The following is a 17,231-nucleotide window of genomic DNA, read 5'->3' as shown; positions in this document are numbered from 1 at the left end:
ATAAATCATTAAAACTATTAACATAGGACCAGTCACCCTGCATTTTATGGCAATGAAACTTACAAGAGTGAAATAGAAAAATAATTTGATAACAATGGGGGGTTTATATAGGATAGAGTTTTTGATGGTCTTCTGTTATTTTATTGTCTGCTTTTCATTATTATGAATATGTTATTTTAAACTCATGAAATTGGAATATAAGAGTGGTTCTTATAGTCACATCAGGTCGAACCTCTTCTATAGAAGGGCACAGGTACAGGGATCCCAGAGTGATACCCCTGGTCTGCCATCTTTGTCCATATTTAGATCCACCTTTACCTTAATGTAGAATCTCTAGGTCATAACTGGTTTCATTTGATGTGAACCACAATAGATTTATGATTTGATGGGTTATTCTTGCAAGAGATTGGTTAAGATTAAGTCATAAAACGTTAAAAAAAAGTCTGCTAAATCCATTTTATAACATCACTATCAAATTACACCTAATTAAGGAGCTGAATCATATCCTTTTAAAAATCTAGGAACAGAGTAGTTTGGTCATTAAGATGATGGGTTTAATGAGATCAGAAATAGGTGAATCCACTCAGAAGAGATTTTGTGCTTTATTGGAACAATGGAAGAATGAAGGGGAATCCAGTTCAAGGTTTTCCTTTCTTTTACCACGAGAGCCTCATTACATTCTTTACCAAGGTGGGAAATGAATTAACTAAAATAAAACTGCCCAATGCTTCCTAGGCATCCATTTAAGCAGTGCAATTTCCAAGTGTCTTTTGATTTTTCTTAAACCACCACTAGATGGGACTCTTGCATCCTTGGTTTTGGTTTCTTAGCATCTTTGTCTACAATTTGGGGGTATAATTAACTCAGAAATAACAGGGTAGCTATAGGATTCTCTGCTTGACAGGTTCTACGTGGGGCCTCTGCATACATCATTTAATCTTTGGAAGTACATAAGACGCATATTCTAATTCCCATTTTAGAGATAAAGTCACTGAGGCTCAGAAAGAAAGTAGAGAGGGGAGAATTTAACATTTGTGGGCAAGTCTGTATTTAAGACATGTATGCTCATAGGTTTTCTTTCCAACAACTCCCAAAATATCATTTTCGTTTTTCAGATGGAGGAAGATCTGCAGTTTAGCAAAGTCACATAGCTGCTGTGGCAGAAGCAGAATTCAAACTCTTGCCTGCTTTCAGGGACCATTTTTCTCTATGTATAGCCACTTCTTAAGCAATTTAAACACTTTAATATATGATGTAACTTTAAAATTCATAAAGATCTTAGGGACTTCACCAGTAAATCGCTAGGGTTAGATTAATTTTATTGAAAAATACACAATTTAGACATAAGTGTCTTTGAAAAAAAATCTCATTTAGAGATTCAGCAATATAATTTAATAGTAAAGAGTGTGGACTTCTGAGTTAGGTTGCCTGGGTTTGTATCTCATCTCTACTACTTGCTAACAGTATGATCTTCAGTAAAGTGCTATACCTCATGTAAACTCAATTTCCTCATCTGTAAATGAGAATAATAATTACATGGTTACATACATGGTTGTTGTGTGAGCTACATAAATTAACATATAGAAATGTTCTTAGAATAAGATCTGTCCAATAGTAAGTGCTTCTAAGTGATGATTATATATGCAGTCCAGAATAGTGTAATATGAGATTTATGTGCAAAAGGCATCAATTTATATAATTCAAAGTTATGTTTATATTACAATATTGTGATTAAACTTCTGTTTCATTCAAAATTTACTATATTCTTAATCTGTGTATTCCTCCTTATAAAATCTGTAAGTGTGGTCCACTTCTGTTACTATTCACAATTTTTTAAATCAATTCTTTCATTTAATGAACCTGGTGATAGTGAGTATTTACCTTTGTCTGAATCTGTGTTAAGTGGCATATTTTTTTGTTTGTTTGTTTTTTAAAAAGCACATGCACACAATCAGCTCAGAATGTGGAGGGATAAGCAGGGATGTAAACAAATATTTGAAGTGAAGTATCATAAGTGCTAGGAAAGAAATAGTCCAAAATAAGCTAAGAGTAAAAAGAAAGGAAACACTGATAACAGAGGAGTCGGAGAAGCTCACTGGGAAGAAGAATCAAGTCAAGCTTTGCAAATTAGCCTAAAGGAAAGGCCATATTCTAAGCAGAGGGTATACAGTTATCAAGAGCAACATGGAGCATATGGAGAACAACAAATTGTGGACTGATGTATCTCTGGCCTGGGGTTCAATTGTTTATCAGCATGGTTAGATAGACTCCAGTTCATGTGCAGCCTTTTATCTGATTCTAAGACCATGGAAACTACTTCAAGGGTGTTTTAGCCAGAGAGTAAAATGGGTACATTTGAGTTTGAGGAAGACTGCTGTGGGAAGTATTGTATAAAATAGATTGTAATGGGGTGAAAGTGGATACAAGACAACTAGTAAGAGCTAATTGATATCTTTCAGGTGAGAAATATTGAAGGTCTAAAATAGGATCATGCATGTTCAGGGAGAGGGAGTTATAGATATTGGAGACAGTAGGGAGGTAGGATATGTAGGACATTGAGAATCTGAAGGAGAGAGAAATGTAGATGTGGGATTTGTAGAAAACACACAGCTCTCTGTGTTCATGGGCTCCACATCCATGGATTTAACTAACCATGGATTGAAATATTAGGGAAAAATGCATAGTTGTGCCCTTAATAGACAAATACAGCCATCTTTCTTGTCATTATTCTCTAAACAATACCATATAACAACTATTTGCTTAGAATTTACATTGTTTTAGATATTATAAGTAATCTACAGATGATTTAAAGTACAAGGAAGGGTGTACATAGGTTATATGCAGACATGCAATTTTCTATGGGAACTGTAGCATCTGAGGATTTTGGTATCCACAGGGCGTCCTGGAACCAATCCCCCATAGCTACTGAGGAATGACTATACTCCTTGATTTCTAGTTGAGTTGCTAGCTAAAATCCAGTGATTTTTCCTACATTAGAGAGTTATGAAAGATGCAATAGGTTTTGAGTTAGACTAAAGATTCACTTGTTAATGTTTACATTTTAAGACTTCTATGAGATCCATTTCTCTTGGTATAGTGTAAAGATTTTCTCTGGTTTTCCGTCTCTAGTCTAACATTCCTTCAGCCTATTCTACACATTGTGACAAGAGTAATTTCCTGAAAACTCAAACCTAGTTATGTAACCCTCTCCTGCATGAAAACTTTCAGTGACTCAATTGTGTCTATTGATTAAAACCCTTACCATGGATTACAAGACCTTCATGAGGCCTCCCCAGCTTAATCTGTTATAATTACTCATTTTGCTATGTTAACCTATGTTTAACCTAGGGATATGTTTTATTTTGTGTTGTTTTGCCTTGAACATATTCCTCAGACTTTTTCAAGTCTCCTTTTATACATCAATTCCTCCAGGAAGCCTTGTCTGATTCCAGAGTCTTCACTACCTCTTAAGTAGTCTTAGAGCACCTCATGCTTTATCACTTTTTATATTTACCGTGTAACATGCCTGTCAGTCATCTCCATCTTCCTGTAGGTTATATTCTCCGTGAGCATAAAATTTATGTTTTTCATATACTCATGTCTAACAAAGTGACTGACACATAGTAGGCTGGATACATTTTTAATTAATAAATGATGTCATGTTGAAGGTTTAACAAATGTTGATTGAATCCATGTGGACATATTCAGAGAAAGTGAGTTACTTGGCTCTGGAAGTCATGAGATACATGCTTGAACGTCTTAATCATCTGGGAGCAGGTTGGAAAATGAGAATAAATTAAATTGCCACGGGAGAGCAGTAAAGGAAGAAGAGTAGAGGGACAGTACTGAACCTTGTGGATTACCAACAACTAAATGACTAATGTTAAAGGGAATAAAAAAGAAATGCTCAAAAGAGAAAGTGTGTATGGAATAGTAGTGGCTTTAGAATTTCTATTTTGATGAGAGCAAACTGTTTGGAAGTGGGGATTTGGAATTACCTTGAAGCTGCACTTGCATAGCAAGCGTATTGTAACAGATTGAAGGAGGACAATATATGTGTGTTGAGTTTTGTTTGTTAGGTAGTTTGAAATTTTAGAGGGTGATTATAAAACATTTCTTTCTTCCTCTCTCAAATTTGAGCTAATTGATGCAGTCAGTGCCTAGATCAACAACATTCCTTCTGTCAGAGATGATTTCTGTCTCCCAATAACTTACAGAAAAATATAATTCCAGATTTGAGCTGTGTGTGTCAAATCAAGACTACATTTTTCTGTTCCTCCCTTTATAGCTATAGGAGCTAAGAGATATGAGTAAAGTTCTCAAAGAAATATGAGTACATATTAGTTGTATAATTTTCAGTTTGTGACTAAATCTTAGGGAGATGCCCTTAATCTCAGGAACATCCCCTTAAAATGAATAGATATGCTTCTCCTTCCCTCTTCCACTTTCTGTGTGCTGGAAGGCAGTCTAGTGTTGGCAAGCCTTCCTGAACCTCAAGAACATGGCCAACACCTTAAATATGGCAGAGGTATAATAAATGAAAAGCCTAGGTCTCTGATACTAAGACTATTCTATGCTTGGATGTCTTGTGCCACAATTGTTAAATGACAGATAGAGGAGGAGAAAATAGTGAATGGTCTATATAGAGAGAGACTGTCTAAATATATCTGGAGTGAACGGTGTGTATACACAAACACACACACACCTAAAGAGAGAGAGAGAAACAGAGAGAGAGAGAGTAGAAAGTGAGAATAAAGAAGAAATATTTGAGGTAATAATGGCCAAGAACTTTCCAAATAAAACCACAGATCCAAAAAGCTCAGAGAACACGAAGAAGGATAAATTTGAAAAACGAAATACAACAAGAATCATGCCTAGTCTTATCACATTCATACTGCTGTAAACCAAAGACAGAGAAAATCTTCAAAACAACTAGGGAAGGAAAAACAATACTACCTTAACTAAAAATAAATAATAGCCAAAGTAATATTTTAAATAAGAAATACTGATCATGCCACTACACTGTTTAAATTTCTGTCAGGGGGTAGGGGGCTAAGGGAGGAATATCATTAGGAGAAATACCTAATGTAGATGATGGGTCGATGGGTGCAGCAAACCACCATGGCCTGTGTATACCTATGTAACAAACCTGCACGTTCTGCACATGTATCCCAGAACTTAAATCATAATTTTAAAAAATAGTTTCCCATTGCTCTTGAAAGTAAGTTATATTACCTTAGCATAGTCAAAAAGGCTTTGAATAGTCTGACTCCTGCTTCCTCTTCTGGCCTCCTCTTCTTTCCTGAAACCCTTATTTCTTGCCTTCCTGCCTTGTAGCTTTCTCTCTATTCCTCTTAAATGCCCTGGGCTTCACCATGTTCCTGGGATTTTCTGTGCACGCTCTTTTCTAGTTTAGGATTATTTTTCCTTTCCTGGGTACCCTGTTAACTTTGTCCCTATTTCTTAAGGGAAGTCCTACCCAACCTCCGTTTCAAGGTGGGCTGCTCTATTATAGGTCATCTTAAACCTTGTCCAGTTGTGATGTTGGGTTCTTTTGTACTTTTATTTTTTAATATCTCTTAGAGGGCTCATCTGGCTTTGCTAATATTCCAGTCACAGCTCCACAGTGCTCAGCACAAAGTGGGGACTAAGTTTATGCTTGCTTCATAAAAGAAAGTATAGGTTTCTTGCAATTGTCCTAAAATATAAATATTTATTGATTATAGATTACTGGTGTAGTGGTTTCAATAAATATTTATTAATTTATTTAAAAAATGAAACACTACCCTCAACTAAGCACCCTTCTACATTTTGGGGAGAAGACACACAAGCTCTAATCCATATAATTTTGGGGGGTATACAGTTGTGCCAACTAACAAAATTTTGAAAAGGACAATAAAACAAAGATATGCTTCAGACCTGGTTGTGTGTTCCTTTAGGAAAGAGATTCTACAGATTGCAAAACCTGAGCTATATATACTGCAGCATTAGCAGAATGGGCACTCTAGGGTGCAGCAACCTTTGCAATTTTGTTAATTGGTGTATTCTCAGTTTTTACAAGAGTACCTGATGTTTAGTAGGCACTTGATAATAATTTATCAAGTAAAGAAATAAAAGGTAGCTAAATACAAAAGAGGTAAACAAGTGGCAGTGGAAAGACTCCAGGTAGAGTAAACAGCATGTATAATTCCCTAGACTGACAACATTTTTATATTTCTGCAGCTTCATGTTGGTGCCAATATGAAAATGGCATCATTTAGATTGTGAAGTCTTTCACTGAGAGAAGGACTTCAGGAAGAAAAGTGAGGAGGGGAATACGAGTTTTGGATGAATTAAATCCGTGATATATTTAGGTAAATAGAACAATTTCAATTCCTTCAACAGTGTTGTCCACATTATTATTATAGCCTTTGAAACATTTTCTTCTAGATCATAATTTTTTCTTTATTCTCACCAATATTAAAGATGTGAGTTTGAGTTAAGCTTTTTGACAAAATATGTCATCCAAATTCTAATTTCTCTCTCTAGCACATAGAAATTCCAATGATTTTATCATTCAGATGCAGTACGGTTCTGAGTTAAAAATTATAGCCTTTTATAGTACACTTAAATTGTATTTGTAAATGTTTATTTTATTTTATTTGGGGAATAGGATATTTAACAAAATGTCAAAGCTTCTTGCACCTGAGAGTGCACATTCTACTAATGCTGCAGTATGCATAGCTCAGGTTTTGCAGTCTGTAGAACTTCCTTCTAGAGGCACATACGACCTGGTCTTGTGCATACGTTTGTTATATTCTGTACTTTCAATTTTTATCCATTGGCCTGAAGCAGGGGAAACCCAACACATGTTATCAGAGTATCTTTTGTTTCTGCCATTCCTAGCAGTAACCAGCAGGTGGTATCAAACAATTTTACATGTGTTCTAGTGCAGTCTTTGGTGCCTGTTTAGTTTCTGAGACTTTTCCTTCTTAACTTCCACCCCACACCCCAACCACAAATACACAGGAGGATTTTATTTTATTTTGTCTTTCTGGTTTAAATCTACCTTTGCTTTCAGAGTGATATTTTTTGCATACATGCATTGAAGTATTTATTTATTTTTTTATAGTAGGGGCACAGCTTTACGTGAAGAAACTCATTTGGTCTTAGTAACAACACTATTAGAAAGCGCTATTGGTGATCCTTATGTTAGAAATGGGGAAGCTGCTGCAGCAGTGTCAGTCTCTGTGCTAAACTACCTACCTTGGTTTGACTTTCTTCTCAGCGTGTATTTTCACCCAAAACCCTTTGCTTAGACATCATTTGCTCACCTAGTATGAGTTAAAACATCAATTATCTAACATTTTTGGCCTATACCTTGATATAAAAATATTATATAAAATAAAGTGTAAAAGTGCTATAAGTTAGGTATTGTCTATGCATGGGGAATCCTCACATATATTTCACATATTATAGAGAATTTTAGTGCTAAAAACACTTTAAGGCACTTACCTTTTTTATTCTTAACTGACAAAAAAAGCCTCCCAGATAAGTGAATTGTAGAGATCTCACCAGAGGTGATAAAAAAAGAAACAGTCTGTTAAATAAATGCTGAGGAAACATTTAGAGAGTGCCCAACTAGGTGCAGAAAAATGCACATTGTTGGTAGACAGGTACAGGGAAGGTTTGTGAGCTTTCCAGGTAAGTGCACTGTCTCTTTATTTAATGTCCAGTACTCTTTGTTTATAGTGTCATGAGACCAGGCTACGATAAAGCAGTAAACAGAAAAGGTGGCATTTGAGAATCATATTTTTCCAGTAAAAAGACAAAAAGAAAGGGAAGAAAGGAAGAAGGAGGAGGGCATCTAGAGACAAAGTTAATAACATTATTGCCAAATTTCCAAAATCAGATGAAAGAAAATATAATTTAGATATAGGGAAGATTGCCTCACGGTAGATTTGTATTAAAATTGCTGTAATGTTTTATTGCCTAGAATGAATAGACCAAAATCTAATTTTAAACTGTTAATGTAGACTTAGAAACAAAATTCAACTTATGGTTTGCCATCATTTGGACTTGCATTTTATTGTAAATGTTTTCTGTTTTTTAAAAAAGTTAATCAGTATTAGTGCATCCATCAGATATTCCAAAAATTCACATTTGAATTAGAATTGATAGATGCCATCAACTATCCCTGCTTTAAATTAAAATTGTTGTATTATTTTTATCACAAATGAAAAGCAGTTTCACTGCAGAAAAAGAAAATAATATAATCTCACTATTAATTTTCACAAATAACTAATATTACCATCTTAAATTGTATCATTAGAGATTTTATGTTTTAATTTTATTCCTGGTATTTCATTTTAAAATAGCAAAAAATGTAAAACAAAAAAAGTCAGCCACAAGTCCATTTTAATTTTCTTTATTCAATCTAAATACCACATTCTTCCCCAAAATGGTAACTGTAGGTGTTTCTTTTCTGACTTTTTTTTTTACTACATTTATACAGTTACATGTATATTGATATATAAATCTAGCTGTGTATATTTTCATTCAAATGGAATTATGAAACTTTTAATGCAGAATATTTGTAGTCAATATATAGCACTATTTTATTCTTTGTGGTATTGTCATGGTATTTATAATGTAGGTATTCAACAATTTTTCAGACTATTTCTGCATCAGTTAATAGACCAATTTGCCACTCTGGCTTTTATAAGTAGTGTTCATAGAAGAGTCTTGTATAACATTTATCTCTATACTTTCTTTTTTGCTATCTATTGACACATTATAATTGTACATGTAAATATGGATTACAAAATGATGTTATGATTTTTTAATATAATGTGGAAAGATTAAACTCAGCTAATTAATATATCTGTCACCTCCAACATTTAACATTTTGTAATGAGAATATTAGAAATATTCTTTTAGTGAAATAGAAGTTACCGAACTTAATTAGCAGCTATATTTACCATACTCTGCAACTGTTCTCAAAACAAACATGAAAATTATTCTTCCCATCTGAGGCTTTGTACCCTTTGGCTATCATCTCCCCATTCCATTTCCCTGACCTCACAGCCTCTAGTAACTACCATTCTTCTCACTGCTTCTGTAAGTTCAATTGTTTTAGACTTTACCTATAAGTGAGAACATGCTGCTTTTGTCTTTCTGTGTTTGACTTATTTAACCCAGCATATTATTCTCCAATTCTATTCATGTTGCCTCAACTGACAGAATTTCTTCTTTTTCTGAGGCCTAATACTCTTCCGTTGTACACATATACCACATTTTCTTTCTTGATTCATCCTTTGGAAGACACTTAGACTGATCTCGTAAGTTGGCTATTGTAAGTAGTGTTGTAATGAACATGAAAGTGCAGACATCATTTCAATATACTGATCTCAAGTCTTTGGGGTAAATTCGCAGAAGTATGATTGCTGGATCATACGGTAATTTCATTTTCTGTTTTTTGGAAAACTCCCATACTGTTTTCCATAATAGTTATACTAATTCGCGTAGTTCACATTCCAACCAAGAGTGTGCAATATACATCCTTGCCAACATGTGTTCTCTTTCGTCCCTTTGATAATAGTCATTCTAAAATATGTGAAGCGATATTCATTATGGCTTTAATTGATATCCTCTAATGTTTAGTGATGTTGGCCTTTTTTTTCACGTATCTGTCAACTATTTATGTCTTCCCTTGAGGAATATCTTTTCAAGTCCCTTGCCTGTTTCTCAATTCGATTACTTATTTTATTGCTGTAGAGTGTTTGAGTTTTTTATATACCTTGTAAATTAAGCACTTTTCAGAATTGTGGCTTGCAAATGTTTTCTACCGATCCCAGATTTTTATCATTCTGCTAATTTTGTTTAATATATGGAAACTCTTAATCTTGATGTAATCTTACTCGTTTATCTTTGTTTTTGTTGCCTATGTTTTCACAGTCAAACCTAAAAAATCGTTACCCAAACTAATGTCATATACCTTTTACTCTATCTTTTATTCTAGTAGTTTTAGAGTTTGATGTAGCTCTAGGGTTTTGTTATTGTTGTTGTTGTTGTTTTCTGTCAAATCAGCAAGATACATTTTTTTAGAATGGCAGTACAGGTTGACTATCCCTTATCCAAAATGCTTGGGACCAGAAGTCTTTTGGATATTCTTGGATTTTGGAACATTTGTAGAATACACACTGGTTCAGCATCCATAATCTGAAAAATCTGAAATCTACAATGTCATCTTGGCACTTGAAACATTTCAGATTTTGGAGAATATTAAATCTGAGATTTTTGGCTGAGGGATCATCAATCTGTTATAACAAAAGTAGGAAGAATAAAAATAGCTAACAATTACATATTCTGTCTACCCATTAGATGACCCACTAAGCTATTAAAACAGAGTCTTCGGTAGTCCCTAACTAAAAAGAACACAGACTTCATAGAATTAGTTAAGAAAAGCTAATAAACAAACAATAAGTTTGTCAACAATAACAACAAATCCCAGAGAAGGGTCAGAGTCTGATTTCCAGATTTGCCACATTACAATATTCCTAATGTCCAATTTTCAAAAAAGAATATGAGACATACAAAGTAAAGAGAAACTATAACCCATTTTCAGGAAAAAAAAAAATTCGTTAGAAATTCTACCTGAGGAAGCCCAGACATTGTACTAACCACACAAAGTCTTTAACTATGCTAACTATGATAAAAGAGCTAAAGGAGACCATGTCCAAAGAACTAAAGGAAAGTATAATAATGATATTTCAAACACTTCATCAATAAAATAATATAAATTATTTAAAATTGAAACAATTAGAAATTCTGTAGTTCAAATTATCATAACTGAAATAAAAAATTCACTAGAGAGGCTTACCAGCAGATTCAAACAGTCCAAAAAGAAAAATCAGTTACCTCAATGATAAGCCAATTAAGATTGTTGAATATGAGGAACAGAAAGAGAAAAGAATGAGGAAAATTAATCAGTCTGTAAGACCTGTTGTACATCATCAAGCATATCAACAGATGAATCTTTTGTAGTCAGAGAACAAGAGTAGAGAGAGAAAGGTTAAAAAAAAGAATATTTGGGCCATGCACGGTGGCTCACACCTGTAATTCCAGCACTTTGGAAGGCCAAGGCAAGTGGATCATCTGAGGTCAGGAGTTCAAGACCAGCCTGAACAACATGGTGAAGCACTGTCTCTACGAAAAATAAAAATAGGCCGGGCGCGGTGGCTCAAGCCTGTAATCCCAGCACTTTGGGAGGCCGAGACGGGCGGATCACGAGGTCAGAAGATCGAGACCATCCTGGTTAACACGGTGAAACCCCGTCTCTACTAAAAAATACAAAAAACTAGCCGGGCGAGGTGGCGGGCGCCTGTAGTCCCAGCTACTGGGGAGGCTGAGGCAGGAGAATGGCGTAAACCTGGGAGGCGGAGCTTGCAGTGAGCTGAGATCTGGCCACTGCACTCCAGCCTGGGCGACAGAGCGAGACTCCGTCTCAAAAAAAAAAAAAAAAAAAAAGAAAAAGAAAAATAAATTAGGTGTATGTGGTGGTGCATGCCTGTAATCCCAACTATTCAGCAGGCTGAGGCAGGAGAATTGCTTGAACCTGGGAGGCAAAGGTTGCAGTGAGACGAGACCGTGTCAGTGACCTCTAACCTGGGTGACAGACTGAGACTCCGCCTCAAAAAAAAAAAAAAAAAAAAAAAAAAAAATTGAAGACGTGATGGCTAAAACCTTTCAAACTTGATGAAAATTTTCTATCAGCACATCCAAGAAGCTCAATGAACTAGAAATAAAGGAAATTCTAAGACATCACAACTGGATATATCATAATAAAACTTTGGAATGCCAAAGGCCAATAGAGAATCTTGAAACAAGCAAATGTTACAAGCAAAGTAACATCTCATATAAAAGGGATTCTCAATATGATTAGCACCTAACAAATAATCAAAAACCATGGAGACCAGAGGCCATGGGAAGATATTTGAAAATAAAAATATTCAACCTAGAATTATTCATCAAAACTAAAATAAAATATTAAACATTAACTAAAACTTTTGTTTTATATTTATTTATATTTAAATTTATAAATTTATTTTATATTTATTTTAAATATTAAAAATTAAATACAAAAGTTAATATTTTATTGAAATAAAATATTAAAATATTAAAATTGTAATATTAAAATAAAATATTAAAAATATTAAAATGAATATAACTAGACAGAAGATCAGCAAAATGTAGAAGACTTGAATAGAGAATACACCAACTACACCTAACATACTCTGGTCATAAAAAGCGGAATGCACATATTTCTCAAGTGGGCATGAAGCATTCTCTAGGAAGATAATGCATTAGACCATTAAACAAGTCTCAAGAAATTCAAAGATTGAATTATTACAAAGTATGTTCTGACACTACAATAGAATAGAATTAGAAATCAATAAAAAAGTAAATTTGGGAAATTTATAGTATGTAAACATTAAAGAAGACATTTCTAAATAACCATGAAATCAAAGAAGAAATCACAAGAGGTTTTAGAAAATACTTTAAGATTGAATGGAAGCAAAAAATAATGTATGTTATGGAAAATGACAAAAGCTTGTTCTTAAAGAGAAATTTGTATCTCTAACCACTTATGTTACGAAGAGAAAAAAAAATTCTCAAATCAATAACTTAACCATCTTCCTTGAATGGTAGAAAAGCTAAACCCAAAGCAAGGGGAAGAAAAACAAGAAGTGTTAGAGTAGAGATAAATTGTAGAGAGAACAGAAATAACAAATAGAAAAAATTACCACACAACCATAAGTTGGTTTTTGAGCAGATCAATAACATTGAGTTACTTTTAGCTACAATGACCAAGAAAAAAAGAGACAAAAATCAAATTACTAAAATTAAGCAAGAAGACAGGACATCACTTCTGACCATAGAGCAAAAGAAATTTATATAATATATATATATGTGGCAAGGCACAGTGGCTCATGCCTGCAATCATAGCACTTTGGGAGGCCGAGGCGGGTGGATCACTCACTTGAGGCCAGGAGTTTGAGACCAGAGAGGCCAACATGACAAAATCCGTCTCTACTAAAAATATGAAAATTAATTGGGCATGGTGACATGCTCCTGTAATCCCAGCTATTCAGGATGCTGAGGCACAAGAATTGTTTGAACCCAGGAGGTGTAGGTTGCAGTGAGCTAAGATCACATTACTGCATTTCAGCCTGGGTGAAATGTCAAGCAAGACTGACTCAATCTCTCTCTCTCTCTCTCTCTCTCTCTCTCTCTCTCTCTCTCTCTCTCTGTATCTATATCTGTATCTATATATCTATATCTATATCTATATATAAATTCTGGTAACGATTGTATGCCAAAAATTTAGACAATCTATATTAACTATAACAATTCCTAGCAATGACACATGACTAAAATTAACTCAAGATTCTGAATAAACCTATGACAAATAAAACTATGAATTTAGTAAACTAAATATTCCAATTAAGAAAACCTCAAGGTCAAATGGCTTCACTGGTGAATTCTCCCAAACATATAAAGGAACACTTTTACACTGTTGGTGGGATTGTAAACTAGTTCAACCATTATGGAAAACAGTATGGCGATTCCTCAATGATCTAGAACTAGATGTACCATATGACCCAGCCATCCCATTACTGGGTATATACCCAAAGGATTATAAATTATGCTGCTATAAAGACACATGCACACGTATGTTTATTGCAGCACTATTCACAATAGCAAAGACTTGGAATCAACCCAGATGTCCATCAGTGACAGATTGGATTAAGAAAATGTGGCACATATACACCATGGAATACTATGCAGCCATCAAAAAGGATGAGTTTGTGTCCTTTGTAGGGACATGGATGCAGCTGGAAACCATCATTCTTAGCAAACTATCACAAGAACAGAAAACCAAACACCGCATGTTCTCACTCATAGGTGGGAACTGAACAATGAGATCACTTGGACTCAGGACGGGGAACATCACACACTGGGGCCTATCATGGGGAGGGGGGAGGCGGGAGGGGGGAGGGATTGCATTGGGAGTTATACCTGATGTAAATGACGAGTTGATGGGTGCAGCACACCAACATGGCACAAGTATACATATGTAACAAACCTGCGCGTTATGCACATGTACCCTACAACTTAAAGTATAATAATAATAAATAAATTTAAAAAAAAAAGAATTAACAACAAACTTTCTCAAAATATTCCAGAAAATACATGAGAAGGAAACATTTCCTGACTCATTTTATAAGGCTGTATTACCAAGACACCAAACTAGAGAAAGAAATCACAATTAAAAACCTACAGATCCATATTCCTTTTAAATATAGATGCAGATGCCCTCAATAAAATACTAGCAAACTAAAATCAGCCATATTTTAAAAGGATTACATAGCGTGACAAAGTGGGATTTATCCCAGAAATGCAAGGTTAGATCAGCATACAAAAATCAAATCAATATAATATAACATATTTATGGAAAATAAAAAAATAAACATGAAAACAATCATACCTGTAGGTGAAGGATTAAAGTTTCTCCCTAACATCAGAAATAAGACACAGATTTCTGCTTTCACCAATTCTATTCAACGTTATACTACACGTTCTAGCTAGGGCAATTAGGCAAGAAAAACAAATAAAATATGCAGATTGGAAAGGAAGAAGTAAAACTCTCTCTATTTGCATGATCTTATTCATAGAAGACCCTTAACGAACCACGTCAAAATTGTCACAGCTATTAAATTCAGCAAAGGTGCAGGGTACAAAATCAACATACAAAAAGTCAGTTGTGTTTTTGTACATAAGCAATGAACAATCTGAACAGAAAGTTAAGAAAGCCATTCCATTTACATTAGCATCTAAACAAATACAATATCTATAAATAAATTTAACCAAGAAGATGAAAGACTTAAATATCGAAAACTATAGAATGTTGCTGTATGAAATTAAAGAAGCCCTAAATAAATGGAAATGTTTATTATAGAGAAATAGAGAGAGACAGAGAGAGACAGGAGAGAATGAGAGAAAGAATGAGCTAGTGGAAATATATCCTGTGTTCAAAGACTGAAAGACTAAATATCATTAAAATGACATTACTACCAAAATATCATGTGCAGATTCAATTAAATATCTATTAAAATTCCAATGACCTTTTTACAAAACTGAACAAAATGACTGTAACAACATACAGAAATGTAAGGGATCCTGAATAGCCAAAACAATCTTGAAGAAAACTAAGACTGATGAATAGGAATAAGAAGGGACTCAAGCTTCTCGATTTCAAAAGTTACTCTAAAGCTAGAGTCATCAAAACAGTGTAAAACTTGACTAAGGATAGATATGTAGATCAATGATATAACATTTGCAGTACAGAGATATCCCACATATCTATGGTCAATTGCTTCTCAACAAAGTGTCCAAGATAATTTAATGGGGAAACAAAAGTCTTTTTTCACACATGGTGCTGGGACAACGGGCTATCTATGTGCAAAAGAATGAATTTGGACATCTACCTTACACCACACACAAAAATGAACTCAAAATGGAGCAAAGACTCACTGGTAAGACCTAAAACTCTAAAACTGATAGGAAATATAGGGCTAATTCTTCATGACCTTGGATTAGACGACAGTTTCTTAGGTATGACACAAATTTGTAAAGCCCTATATCTTCCACACTATCAGGAGAGTATCAATTTTTAAAAATTTTACTAACATTTTGATGATAATATTGCTTTTAAAGAGCAACTATTTTTGGATTACCTTTACTGTTGCTGCTGATTTATTTTCATTTCCTATATTGAGTGTATATACATACATGTGTACATGTATATGTATATGTATGTATGTACATGTGTATCTGTTTTATATTCTATTCTTTTGTATGAAAGTCTCAAAGGAAAGCAACGTATTCATCAAAACCTTTCACAATTTAGCACGTGCAAACATAATATGTTTCTGTAAATGTGGTTTTTAATAACTCAGCAGCCAGTGAAATAAAGTTCCTTTTTTCTTTCATTCTTACTATTACAATCATAGGGTATTTCTAGATGCATTTACTCATGCTTTACTGGAATTATTGCTATTTTGAATTGCCAACTGTATTGTAAATGAATGAAAATACTGTTTTATCCTAAAGGAAAATAAAATACAAAGAACCTTCAAATGTGAATGAATATTTCTTTAACATTTTCATATTTTCTTTTAATTTAATGTACCTCCAGTGCACATAATTAAACTTATATTGGATCCCTGACAAAACAGGTTATTGTAATGGTCATTTTGAGGACTTATAATGCAGTTTACCTCCTGAATTATTGCCTTATTTTCTCTTATCAATTGTGACTTCCTTACCACTGTCAGAAAAGCTATATGTTAAAAGGAAAGGAAATATATTATTTTAAAACCAAGAAAGTTAAAAAATAATTAATTATATTTTATGAGTTTTTGTTTTTAGTGGTTTGGTTCATATTTTATGGATTCTAAGTTATGTTGTAAAAGAAAATTATGTCCTCATAATGCTGAGCAATGCAGAATTATTGATTTAATACTGAAATAGCCAGGCTTGAAGTTTCTTTCTTTCCCCTTCCTTCCTTCCTTCCTTCCTTCCTTCCTTCCTTCCTTCCTTCCTTCCTTCCTTTCTTCTCTTTCTGTTTCCCTCTCTCTCTCTGTCTGTCTCTTTCTTTTTTTTTTTTTTTTTTTTGGAGACGGAGTTTTGCTCTGTCGACCAGGCTGGAGTGCAGTGGTGTGATCTTGGCTCACTGCAACCTCTGCCGGTTTAAGCAACTCCCTACCTCAGCCTCCAGAGTAGATGGGATTACAGGCACCCGCCACCATGCCCGGCTAATTTTTGTATTTTTAAAAGAGATGGGGTTTCACTATCTTGGCCAGGCTGGTCTTGAACTCCTGACCTTCTGACCCACCCTCCTCAGCCTCTCAAAGTGCTGGGATTACAGGCGTGAGCCACCGCGCTGAGCCTCTTGAAGTATTTTTAAATCACGGTTCCTTCATGATTACTTCTGTGGGTTATTGGTCCATTGCTTAACATGATTCAAATAAATGATGAACAAATTAATGTGAGGGTTTTACAAGATTTAAAAAATATATATTAATTGGCAATGGGCCCATTTAAAGTGCCTGCTTTTCCTTGTAGGTAATGCTACTTCAGTATCCCCAGTCTTTTTAACTTCAATAGTACTTAGGAAGAGGAAAAAT

The 17,231-nt window shown here is 34.3% G+C and overlaps 1 protein-coding gene across 22 annotated transcripts in view; it reads left to right on the top strand.

The window, feature by feature from the left end:
* Positions 1-17,231, top strand: part of GABRA2 (gamma-aminobutyric acid type A receptor subunit alpha2) — a 148,631-nt gene that overhangs the window by 117,338 nt on the left and 14,062 nt on the right. The window lies entirely within an intron of this gene.

The sequence above is a fragment of the Macaca fascicularis genome, chromosome 5, assembly GCF_037993035.2.
Source record: "Macaca fascicularis isolate 582-1 chromosome 5, T2T-MFA8v1.1".
In the NCBI taxonomy this organism is placed as follows: domain Eukaryota; kingdom Metazoa; phylum Chordata; class Mammalia; order Primates; family Cercopithecidae; genus Macaca; species Macaca fascicularis.
Note: the sequence above shows the minus strand (reverse complement) of the source record. Positions and strands in the feature narration are given on the sequence as shown.